Genomic DNA, 13463 nt, shown 5'->3' on the forward strand with positions numbered 1-13463 from the left:
AAATAGAAGCTTTTCGTCATGAAAAGTACATTTATTTGAGAAACTATTTATGTAATTTTTTTAACCGAACATATCACCTACGGTTTCAAATCTTAAGGGGCTTTCCCAATACGAAAAGAAATATATTAAAGAAAAGTGAAATTGTGAGATACGATTTTTAGGCATGACGCCGACGATTTAACAATAAATAAAATATGCTGACATCAAGGCAATATCCAGGGGGGGGGTTAGGAGGTTGACCCCACCCCGAATGTTTATCCAACTCATAAAAACGTAAAAAATTAATATTAATACATTTTAATACGTTTTTTTATGTTTTGTAACCCTCCCCCCTCCCGAAAAAAAACAAAAAAAAATTCCTGGATTTGACCCTGGTTGACATTACATAAAAAACTAGTTTTTTTTAACTGAAAGTAAGGAGCGACATTAAAACTTAAAACGAACAGAAATTACTCCGTATATGAAATGGGTTGTCCCCTCAGCAATCCCTCGCTCTTTACGCTAAAGCTTTTAATTGTTTTAAAAAGCAGAATTGCAAAGAGTCAAACTTTAGAGTAAAGAGCGAGGGATTGCGGAGGGGACAATCCATTTCATATACGGAGTAATTTCTGTTCGTTTTAAGTTTTAATGTCGCTCCTTACTTTCAGTTAAAAAAACTAGTTTTTTTCTTATGTAATTTCTGAACGTTTTTGAATTAATGCATGTTTGATTTTGGCTCTCAACACATAAATTATTAAAAAGAAATTTGCATATTTATTCCTTTTTTGGCTAAATGGCTTTCTCTTAGTTTTGATCAGACGATTTTGAGAAATAAGGGATGGGGAAGGAGGCCTAGTTACCATGCAATTTTTTTCGGTTACATAAAAAGGCAACTATAAATTTTAATTTTTAACGAAGTTTTTATTAGTAAAAAATATACGTAACTTAAGAATTAACTTACGTAACAAACTTTTATATTCTTTAATTTTTATTATGTATATGAGGGGGTTTATACCCTCGTTAATACCTTTTTCTTTACACTAAATCGTAAGTTTTGTCCCAATTCTTTAAGAATGACCCCTGAATCAGAAAGGCCTTAGAATAAATAGTTGAAATTACTAAAAATATATAGCATAAAGAGCGAGGTATGTATCTCCTCCTAAATACCTCACTCTTTATGCTAAAGTATTTTTAGAACCCCTCATATGCTTAATAATCTCTGTTCGTTTTAAGTTTCAATGCTACTCTTTACTTTCAATTGAAAAAACTTTTCCATGTTTATTTTTTCTTTTTTTTATAGTAATTTTAGAAAATTCTGCGCCCTTTTCATTGAATTTCTGTTCCCTCGTGACATATTTCTCCAAGGAAAGATCCTCCCACATAGCCCCCTCCCCTCAACCCCACCCCCCCAAAACCAAAAAATATCCTCTGAAAACGACTATACACTTGCCAATAACCATTATTATATGTAAACACTGGTCGAAGTTTGTAACTTGCAGCCCCCCCTAGGGACTCTGGGGGAGCAAGTCATTCCCAAAGACATAGCTATTATGGTTTTTGACTATGAGGAACAAAATGGCTATCTCAAAATTTTGATCTGTTGACTTTGGAGAAAAAATGAGTGTGGGAGGGGGCGTAGGTGTCCTCCAATTTTTTGGTCACTTAAAAAGGGCACTAGAACTTTTCATTTCCGTTAGAATGAGCCCTCTTGCGACATTCTAGGACCACTTGGTCGATACGATGACCCCTGGGGAAAAAAACAAACAAACAAATAAACACGCACCCATGATTTGTCTTCTGGCAAAAAATACGAAATTCCACATTTTTGCAGATAGGAGCATGAAAATTTTGCTATAGGGTTTTCTGATACGCCAAATGCGATGATGTGATTTTCGTTAAGATTCTGTGAATTTTAGGGGGTGTTTTGCCCTATTTTCTAAAATAAGGCAAATTTTTCCAGGCTCGTAACTTTTGATGACAAAGACTAAGTTTGATGAAACTTATATATTTAAAATCAGCATGAAAATCTGATTCTTTTGATATATATTTTAGCATCAAAATTACGTTTTTTAGAGTTTCGTTTACTATTGAGCCGGGTCGCTCCTTACTACAGTTCGTTACCACGAACTGTTTGATATTTTATTTTTGCGCTTTAATTGGGAATTAAGCCCATTACCAAAACCGATAATGAAGTATTGTTTTTGATTTTTTTTTTCTCCTATTTTTCACTGACGGTGCATTAATATTCAATCCCTTGCATCAAGACCGTGCTCTAATGATCAAACCACTGATTTACGAGTGATTTTGGACATCAGCTGAACGTAGCCATAAATATGGTTTAAACACCAATAAAATGTAAAATATTGTAAGTCAAAAGTAGGCCTATTATTGATATTTTTCCAGTGAGAAAGATAACTTTAATTAACACAGATCAGGAAATTCTTTGGCTGCAAGATAGGGCATAAGCAGAAAGGGCCTTGTGGACCCTCCCCTTCCAAGAATTTTAAAATTCCTGAGCATGTTTTATTCGAAATATCAAATAAGTTTTTTATTACAGTCCCCCTAATAAAAATTCTATGTACGTACATGGAGAAGGGCCAGGTCCCTATCCCAGATTTTTTCGAGGGTGTGGAGGGGTACAAAAAACTTTAAAAATGCATACAAAGATGTGTTTAGATTGACTTTTACTACTTTCTTACGACTCGGATTAACATTTCCAGGGGTTCAAACTTTCGCTCCTGGATACGGCCTTGAGTAGGGTATATAACCCTTATACTGGTCTAGAGAGGTTGCTCCGAACATGTCCAGTAATTACTTGTAGGCATTCGAAGAAAATGGAAATATATCTTCTTGAAATCTGTTAGACTTATGTCACAGAGAAATAGAGAGATTACTTCTATAGAATGTTGCGAATCAAACATCCAAACGCTTTCATTGGATTTACATATCTATATTCATCTTCTATTCGGTAGGCAAAACAGGCCATGATTAAGATTAAACAAAAAAAAAAAAGAAAAAATTATCTGAAAGTAAGGAGCGACATTAAAACTTAAAACGAACAGAAATGACTTCGTATATGACAGGGGCTGCTTCCTCATCAACGCCCTGCTCTTTACGCTAAAGTTTGAATCTCTTTCTCTCAACTCTACTTTTTAAAACAGTAAAAAACTTTAGAGCGGGCGTAAAGAGTGGGGCGTTGATGAGGAAGCAGCCCCTTTCATATACGAAGTAATTTCTGTTCGTTTTAAGTTTTAATGTCACTCCTTACTTTCAGTTAAAAAAAATTGCTTTTTTTTCTTTATTTAATTTCTGAACGTTTTTGAATCAATGCATGTTTTGATTTTGGCTCTCCGCAGGTGAATAACAAAAAAAAATTGCATATTTATTTTTTTGGGCTAAATGACTTTCTCTTAGTTTTGATTGAATGATTTTGAGAAAAAGGAGCCGAGGAGGAGGCCTAGTTGCCCTCCAATTTTATAGTTACTGAAGAAGGCAACTAGAACTTTTCATTTTTTACGAAGGTTTTTATAAGTAAAAAGGTAATAAGGCTTTTTATAAGTAAAGATTTTATAGTTAAAGATATACGTAACGTAAAAATTAGCTTAGGTAACGAAATTCTGTATTCTCATGCTTTTATTACATATATGAGAGGGTTTACCCCCTCGTCAGTACCTCGCTTTTTACACTAAAGCTTAAATTTTGTCCCAGTTCCTTAAGAACGACCCCTGAATCACATAAGCCGTAGAATAAATAGTTGAAATTAATAAAAATACTTTAGCGTAAAGAGCGAGGTATTAGGAGAAGGTTAGCCCCTAAAATGGGTAATAATTTCTGTTAAATTTTTTTTAAATAATGCTAGAAAATCTTGCGCTCCCTTCATGGAACTTTTTCCCCCATGACAAATTCCTCGATGGAAAGATCCCCCAATATATCCCTCTCTTGTCAAACCCTTCCCCCAACCAACCCTCCTGAAAACCTCTGTACACTTCCCAATAACCATTAGGCTACTATATGTAAGCACTGGTCAAAGTTTGTAACTTGTAGTCCCTCCCACAGGGACTGTGGGGGAGTAAGTCGTCCCCAAAGACATAGTATACAAGGTTTTTTGACTACGCTGAATAAAATGGCTATCTCAGAATTTTGATACGGCGACTTTGGCAAAATAATTAGCGTGGGAGGGGGCCTAGGTACCCTCCAATTTTTTTGGTCACTTAAAAAGGGCACTAGAACGTTTCATTTCCATTAGAATCTCTTAAGATTAGAATCTGAAACTTCTACAATAAGATTCTCTGATACGCTGAATCAGATGGTGTGATTTTCGTTAAAATTCTGTGACTTTTAGGGGGTGTTTCCCCCTATTTTCTAAAATAAGGTAAATTTTATCAGGCTCGTAACTTTTGATGGATAAGACTAAACTTGATGAAACTTATATATTTAAAATCAGCATTAAAATGTAATTCTTTTGGTGTAGCTATTGGTATCAAAATTCAATTTTTTAGAGTTTTAGTTACTATCGAGCCGGGTCGTTCCTTACTACAGTTCGTTACCACGAACTGTTTGACAATAAGGCATAAGAGGTATTTATTTACCAAACACTTTAACAAAATGATACTTAACAGCACAGGTGCCAAAGACATAGCCTAATTGAGCGCAACATTAATTCGCAGTAATAATTACAACTTACATACACACATGAAAAGTTTTTATACCTCTAGTTTGGAGACTGCGTAAAATCGTTTATTGTGGACAAAAAAAAACAACAACATAATACTCAGAAAAAATGCATCACTTGCACCTTCAAGCTGAAATCGTCATTGGAAGATCCGAGGGGAGGGGAGAAATTTTTTGGCGCCCTCACTCCTTGTTTTTCACTCTTTTGTAAAAATAAATTTGGTAATTTGGTCAATTATCGGTGCCCTTGTCACATTAGCCCCAGCTCAATAGATCCGTCTCTGCAAACTCTTCTCAAAGTTTAAGCTATTTTTTTCCTCTAGTAAAATCATAAAACGTTGGATACACACCTTTGTTTAGGGTCCGATAATATATTCGGAACTCTCGAATAATGTTAAAACCTCCAGCCCGAGTACTTATGTTGGGGTTCTAGGGTTCTTTATCCCCTTAACAAGGCCGTATCTAGGGGTAGGTTGAAAGATTTACCCCCCCCCCCCCACGAATATTTGTCTTACTCGTAAAAACGTAACAAATATGAACAAAACAAATTGCTGACACGTTTTTTGCAACATGCCTTTCCCCCGTGAAAAAAATATTTTGTACACCCCTCTCAGAAACAAATCCTGGATAAAATCCTGTCCTTTCATATTTCCCCACAATTTTTTATTGGTTCCATGCCATTTGTCTTTTTTCTTCAGAGTAGCGCACTCTCTCAGTAGAAATATCTTTTGCACGTGTCTTCTTCTACTCTAAAACCAATTCTGATTTTCTGCACTAGCAAAAATTAATTTTTTTAGTCATCCCCCTCAATGACTATTCAATTATCCCCCTCAAGGGCGTACCCTGTTCGCCTCACCCCACCTCAAAACAAAATCCTGAATTATCTTGAATTTTTGAGCGCTCGTTGACATTTTCAAACAAAACTTGTTTATTATTATTATTTTTATGGCATATAGTAGCACGGCGGATTAATGCTCTACCTGCCAATATGGGGCCCAAGGGTGGATTTCCGCTGCGGTAAGTCTGGGGATCCGGTTTGCAACCCGTGCCAGTGAAAGGAATCTAGCAACAGAAATGCTGACTATGCCTTATGCGAAAGTACTGATTCTGGGGGATTTTATTCTTTTTTTCCCTCCATCCGTAAAAGAATACTGTGTACGTGGGTGCCCTTCTGCATTTTCTTGAATTGGCGGCACCTGGTCCATTATGTCCTAAAGAAACGAATTCTATTTTTAACTGCTATTAATTTGTCTGCTTCATAATTATTTTGCTTTCAGCATTTTCTCATTATTATTGACTACCATTCATTTTATAATAATATCCCCAAAAAAATAGCCTTCGATCAAATTATTTTCACTAATTAGGGCCAATTTCGATAAAATGCCATGGCTTCGCCATCAAAGTCATCCCTTAGGGTTTCAAAGTTGATTAACAATTCATATTTGACTGATATATACTGTCTAATTATTATCAATACTTTAACGGCACCGCATATAGGAAGTTATTATGCTCTCTAATATGTATAAATCATAGATAAGGTTAAAAGGTGGCCCCAATCATCTGAATCCAAGTTGAGAGGATTAATAGAGTTATATAGTCATGCAGCTTGACTATTGTATCGAAATCCGTCATCACTTATCAACATGCGGTTTCTTTGAGCAACGTGTGCGGCTTTTTTATGGCCTATGTTGTTGGCCGATTAAAAAACTACTGGCCTATACTGATCAGTTATGTGGGTGGAAAAAAGCCCTTTGATATGAAAACTTTCGCACTAGGGTGCATAGAATATTAAGCTATTGTTTTAATTGATTTATGGTGGAAAAATTGAAGAATTTAATTTAGAGAAACGATGCTGTGGGTCGCTACCCAATTTGGGTATTTAATTAAATTAGATGAAGAAATTAATATTTTCCCATATTTAATTATAAATCCACACAACTATGAAGCAAACAATTAGGAGCCGTTCACATCAAAGAATACCTTGAACAAGAACGAGCCCCAAAGAATATTTAAATTTATAGTGTTAAAATCCTAAATGTATCAAAAAGTATCAAGGTTTAAAAAAGTTTCAAGCAAACATTTCGTAACATGATTGTTAAAAGATTTTGATGTTCTGAGATAAACACCAGACGACGGGAAGTGCCCCACCCCCTCGAGTCACTATATTGGCTTAGGAAACGGTGATACAAGTACATGTAAATCGTTAGAGGATGGATAGTAGATGTACTGAAAGAAGCCGTAGCGATTTACTGTTTTACGTCGCAGTAGATCTTTCCTTGAGATGAAGTAATGTTAGCCGCCTTGAGACCACATTTTTGGTCCTGGTGAAAGCATCGTTATAGGAGATTCTACAAAAAGTGGGCACCACCAGGGGGATAGCCCCTCCCTGGAAATTTGGGACTATAAAGTAAGTAAAAGGAAACCAAAGCAAAGAGAGGAGAATAGAGAAATCCATGTAAAAATGTGTGTTGCCCCATTGTTGGCTGCCCGCCAATTTACTTTACTTAGATTCCATAAGACAATTTGTCGAGTTTTAGAATTTGAAACAGAAACAACAATTAAATACAACACCGGATCACCCGGTGACCTGTCAAGCCGGGCCAGTAGGGCTCGTAGTCTTTGATGTGTAAAACTAAACTTAATGAAACTCATATTTGGTATCGGCAAAACAAGTCAATTCTTTTTATATATCTATTTGTAACAATATTCCTTTTTCTAGAGTTTCGGTTACTATTGAGCCAGGTCGCTCCTTACTTACAATTCATTACCACAAACTGTTTGATGACCCATCAAAATCCAAAGAGAGATCATTGAAAAATTGATCATTTTTTCTGCGCTACCAAAAGTATTGTGTTTGTAAAACTTTACAGTTCCATGAAATATGATTAAACAAATAAAAAAGGTTTTTCAACTAAAGTAAGGAGCAAGTTTAAAACTTAGGACAAATTTAAATTACTCTGTATATAAGGGAAACTGCCCTGCCTTCTCAACAAGTTTTGTAGAGCTTTGAAAAGTCTTTTTATCCCAAATACAAATTTTCTTAAAAAATTGGACAAGATATTGCCATTTAAAAATGCTGCGGGGGTTGATGATGACTTGCCTTTTCCATCTTTGTGCTTGTAGATATGGTAATGTAACATTTTAGCTTTAAAAAGAAACATTTTAATTAATTCTTACTCCCACTATCTCTTTCAACATTTATCTGAAGCCTCACAAAGAGTTAAGAGTTTGTCCGTTAAAATGTATTTTTTTTGCATATGTTTGCACATATTACATATATTATATATGTTACAATATGTTTGCAACAAAGATGTCTTTCAAGAAGCTCAAATTTTAACTTTGAAATAAGCTTAGAAGATTATTGACACATGTGAACGACTAAATGATGACTAGTTTTTGAAAAATAGATGACACATTTACTTTTCATTGTAGGCCCAATAAATATATTTTTCCTTTTGTTAAATTAAAATGAATGGCAAGGCCTTGTCCAGGGAGAGGGGTTACAGGGTTAGAGCCTCGGGTTTCACAATTTAGAAAAATTTTCGAATAAAATTGACGAGTTATGATCAAACATAATCTATGATGTTTGAGGAGGGCGACCTAAATTCCAACTATTTCCGTTTTAAGTGGTCAATATAAGCTATTTATTGCTAATCTATTATAGACAGCACAATAGCGCTGCTTAAATAAAGAGTGATATCGGCACAATGTATTATTATTATTTTTTTTTTCTTTTAGTCACTTCATATCGAAGTACTTTTCGTAGAAACTTCAAAAAGGGCTCATTCTATTGACTGGAAGGGCTTGTGACCTTTTTAATAGTCGAAAGTGATCAGAGGCCAACCAACACACCTTCGACGTCCTCCATATCCCCAAGCAGATCCAATCAAAATTTTGAGATAGCCATATTGTTCAACAGAGTTGAAAAGTCTGGAAATTATGTCTTCGAGGATGGTAACCCCCTAGCGCCCTCATGATAAGGATCTTAGGTTATGCCCCGGGGGCAAAAAAGGTATATATAAAAAGAATGATCGTATAAACTTTGGAGGGGGCTCATTGGAATGGTATCAGAAGTTCTAGTGCTCTTTTTGAGATTCAGAGCGATCGGAGGATGGATCCCCACATACCTAGTATTTTCCTAAAATGTATCTGATAGAAGTTTTGAGATGGCCATTTATTGTCGTAGAAATTTTGAGAAGAATTCATTCGATTGGACAATGAAAGGGCTACTGCCCTTTTTAATAGTCAAAGCGACTGGATTGCAACTAACCCCCCTTCCAGCCCAACCATTTTTTTTAAACACATCCAAACAAAATTTTGAGATAGCTGTTTTGTTCAACATAGTTGAAAGATTCAGAAATTATGCATTTAAGGATGAAAACCCCCTACAGCCCTTAAGGAAAGGGTTGTAAGTTTTACCCTGGGAGCATATGAAGTTCATATAGAAAGGGTGATCGCATGAGCTTTAGAAAATACTCATTGGATTGCTAATCAAAAGTTTTAGCACCATTTTTGAGATTCGGATCGATGAGAGGATGGGTACCCCCCTCCCAAACATGGTATTTTTCTGAAATGCATCTAATAGAAATTTTGAGATGGTTGTTTGTAGTTGTAGAAAGTTAAAAAAAAGGCTCATTTGATTCGAAATTGACAGAGCTAGTGCAAGAAATTATTTATTTAAGATTATCAATCCCTCTATAACCCTCAGGGCAAAGGTTGTAATTTATGCCTTGGGGTCATATTGCTAATCAGAAGTTTTAATGTGATTCTTGAGATTCAGAGTGATGGGATGATGGATCCCCCCGCCCACACCTCATATTTCCCCGAAATGCATCTGATGGAGTTTTTTAGATGGCTATTTGTTGTCACAGAAACTTCGAAAAGAGCTCATTCGATTGGAATTTGAAAGAGCTTTTGCCCTTTTTAATAGTCAAAAGGGAATCTAGGGCAACCTCCCCTTCTTCCCACGCCCAACATTTCCCCAAACACATCCAATCAATATTTTAACATAGCCTTTTTGTTCAACGTAATTGAAAGGTCCCAAAGTTAAATCTTTGAGGATGATACCCCCCCCCACCCCGACCCACACACACAGCCCTCAGGGCAAGGGTTATAAGTCATACCCTTGGGGTATATAAGGTGCCACAGGCAGTACAACAGGGTTCCTAAGTAAAGAGCGATATGGGCATAATGCATTATTTATTTTCAAATTCGATCAAAATTTTTTAGATAGCCATTTTGAGATCATCTCACCAAAATCCAATGCATGGACACAACTGCTAATACTACTGTTACTTCTATATTTACTACTACCACTCCAATTACTTCTATTACAACAATCTGCAGGGCTAATAGCATTGAGATGAAAATTTCAAAAAGTATATGAACAAACAGGTTATCAAAAGGACACATCAGCAATGTAATAGCGAGGGCAAATTGTACTAAGCTGAAATTTCCAGGACTTGATTAGAGGGACATTCTAGTGACCAAAAGGAAATAGGTTAATGCTGCAGCTACTAGTACTACCGCTATTGAGTAATATTGCTAGTAGTATCAATACTACTACTGTGACTACTATTACAACTATGCCTAAGGACATAAAGGTGAAATTTTCAAAAGATTTTGAGGGGGAAGATGAACTGAATCAGAACAAGCCCTCTGTATGCAGGTTGTCAAAAGGATGTAACTGCAATATCTTAGGAACAGTTTGGCGTATGAAGTTGTAACTAACATGGCTTTTTGTTAGGGATGTTGAACTAACCAAAAGAAAATATTTTCCTCCAAATACCACTGCTTCTACTAATACTACTGTTACTGTTATTGCTAATTTTTTACTTACTACCACTGACAGGGGTGGATCCAGGATATTCCTCAGGGGGGGGGGGTGCATAATAGGTTGCTTCAACAAACTTGCGAACAAAGAAATACCCGCAATTAAAAGGGAACCTCGACAGTTATGAGTCGTAGGTAGGTAGTGGAAATAGCATTAAATGTAATCTAAAATCTGGTGAAGGCTTAAGTTCTAATAAATCTGTTGAAATTAAAATGATATAAAAATGCTATTTTTTAAAAAAAATAAAAAGCTATTCACTATCTATAAATAAATATAATATTTAATATTTTCTGCATAATTCTTGCCTTTGTACTTTTGACCACTATAGCAAATGAGTTAAGCTTTTTATTCTAAAAAAAGCAAAAAATAAAAATGGTCTCGAACCATCTTTTGGGGTCATGCACTGTCTGTGACAAATTGCATAGGTCAAACCATTTAGTATGTCACCTAACTTTGTTAAATCACATAGTAACTATGATACTAATGAAGAGTGAGAAATGAGAATAAAGACACAACTTGTATGTTCATAAAAGATATATTAAACATTAAATACTAGTTCTTTTAGGGATGTAACAGGAAAAACAGAACGAAGAGATAGAAATGCATTGAAGACATTTAAAACGAGGGTTTTAAGTATAGGCAATAAAGCATTAACTAATCAATGTTTCTTTTTAATAATAGTGTTTTAATAAAAACTTTTAATAAACACTTTAAACTTCGACGAAATCTCAAAAATATACTAATCAAAATTTTACTTCACGTAACAACGTAGCGCATCTTTCCGATTTTCAAAGTTCAATATATTTCGCTTAAATTACGGAATTCTCAATTTAAAAAAAGTCTGTTTCTCTATTTCCCATTACACGGTCTATGTCTACCTAAATATTTCTGATAACGTCTATAATGGCCAGTCCTGTCAGTCTAGAGTCCTGTCAATTTATAGCTCTTCGTTAGTATTTCCTTTTCTATTCATCCTAAAATGTTAGAATAAAGACCAAAATCTTCAGAAAAATAGGAACTCCAATAAAGATACATGTAGGTATATGCTTCAAACTAAGTATATGAGTCGAAAAACTCCTCAAAAAACAAATAATTATATGTTTGTTATCTTTGTATTTAATAGGTATAGATTGGTGATTTAAATTCTCAGGATTTCAAGCTGTGGAGATTTTCAATAATTTTTTTTTTTTTAATCTTGTTATTTTCAGTTATTCAACTGAAGTATAATCAAAAGTATAAAATCCCCAGCGGTATATGTAGCAATTTCGACAATTTTATGGACAAATACATTCAATCCCTATACAAAAATATAACTATATTATGAGACTGGTTGTTATTGAGAAGGTGAGAAATTCTAAGTAATATTTTAGTTGCATTCCATTACCATGGTTAACTCAAGTTGAATGAATTTCCACTTTTTATTAGCATTTTACTAGTAAATTTTTAGAAAAAAAAATCGATGCCATTCTTCTGATTCAAAAGCAGAATTCAGAGACCCTATACCAGCTAGATAAAAAAATAAACATATAATGATTTATCTTCTTTTATAAACAGCTTTTCGAAAATATATTTTTCTTAAATGATTACTCCGACCTTGGAAGGAGTATTTCGACTCATATACTTAGTTTTAAGTATATATTTATACGAACTTTTAGTAAAGTATTGAAGAGTTTGGCCTTTATTTTAATGTTTTAGGATGAACAGAAGAGGTGACATGTCGTATAATGCAGAACTTTAATTAGATGAAAATAGACAGTAAAGTGGTCACCATTTCCTCACCAAAATACAAAACTTAAATTAATATTTTTTGCACTTCTCATACATTTACTTTCTATTATACAAGTCCCCTAAAAAACAAAATTGTTGAAAAAACCAGCCTGCTTTGCAAAAAAACAAACCCAAAAAACCGAAACAAACAGCCAAAAAAGTAACGACATCAATTTCTTTACCTCACTGTCTTAGCAAGATTCGAAAACAAATTTTTGACAGTAAAAAGAAGTGAATATTTTACTTTTCAGCCCCATTGTGACAGCACAATACTGAAATATCATTTCGATAGCCTAAAGAAGTTAGAATTTTAAATTTCCCCTCCTTGTTATTATGAAATGAAGATTTTCGCCTCCCAGTTGGCTTTTGTGGTAATACGGACAGATTCACTTGATAAACCTAAATTTAATTAAATGCTTTTTGGCAGTATGCGCTATTAGAAAATCTAACAAAGACCGCACAAAGTGACTAAAGCCTTGTTTGTAAAAAGAAAAAGTCTTAATAATTAACAAGAGCTAAGAGCTCTTATGGCACTTGTGACGTGGTCGGAAGAGCCAAGAGCTCATATGGTATGAGCTCTGACAAAATTCTAAGAATCAGTAGATTACTTTAAAAGAAAAATCAGAAGATTAATGCCGGTCGGGATTTATAATAAGTGCTCTGAGTCACGAGGTCCTTCTAGATATCAAAATTCATTAAGATCCGATTACACACTTGTAAGCTAAAAATACCCCAATTTTTCTAGTTTTTTCACTCCCTTCAGCCCCCCAGATGGTCGAGTCAGGGAAAACGACTTTATCAAGTCAATTTGTGCAGCTCCCTGACACGCCTACCAATTTTCATCGTCCTAGCACGTCCAGAAGCACCAAACTCGACAAAGCACTGAACCCAACCTAACTCCGGTTTCCCCCTCCAACTCCCTCCAATGTCAACAGATAAGGTTGGGATTTGAAATAGAAAATCAAAAACAATTGATCCCCCCTCCCCCCTCTGCGTCTGGTTTAATCAATATATTCCAAAAATTAGAACTTTTCTGGTAATATTAAATGGCCCTTGTGTTTGAGTAGTCGTTCCAAGGGCGCCTGTAAGGATGAGTAGGGGGGCTCCAGAACCAGCCCTCCCCCTGGTTGAAGGACGCTGCGTTATATTTGTATATTTTTGTTTTGAGATTTCGATTATAAAGCATTTGGAATGCAGACTATACCAGGTAAGA

This window comes from Artemia franciscana, chromosome 20, assembly GCF_032884065.1.
Source record: "Artemia franciscana chromosome 20, ASM3288406v1, whole genome shotgun sequence".
Lineage (NCBI taxonomy): Eukaryota > Metazoa > Arthropoda > Branchiopoda > Anostraca > Artemiidae > Artemia > Artemia franciscana.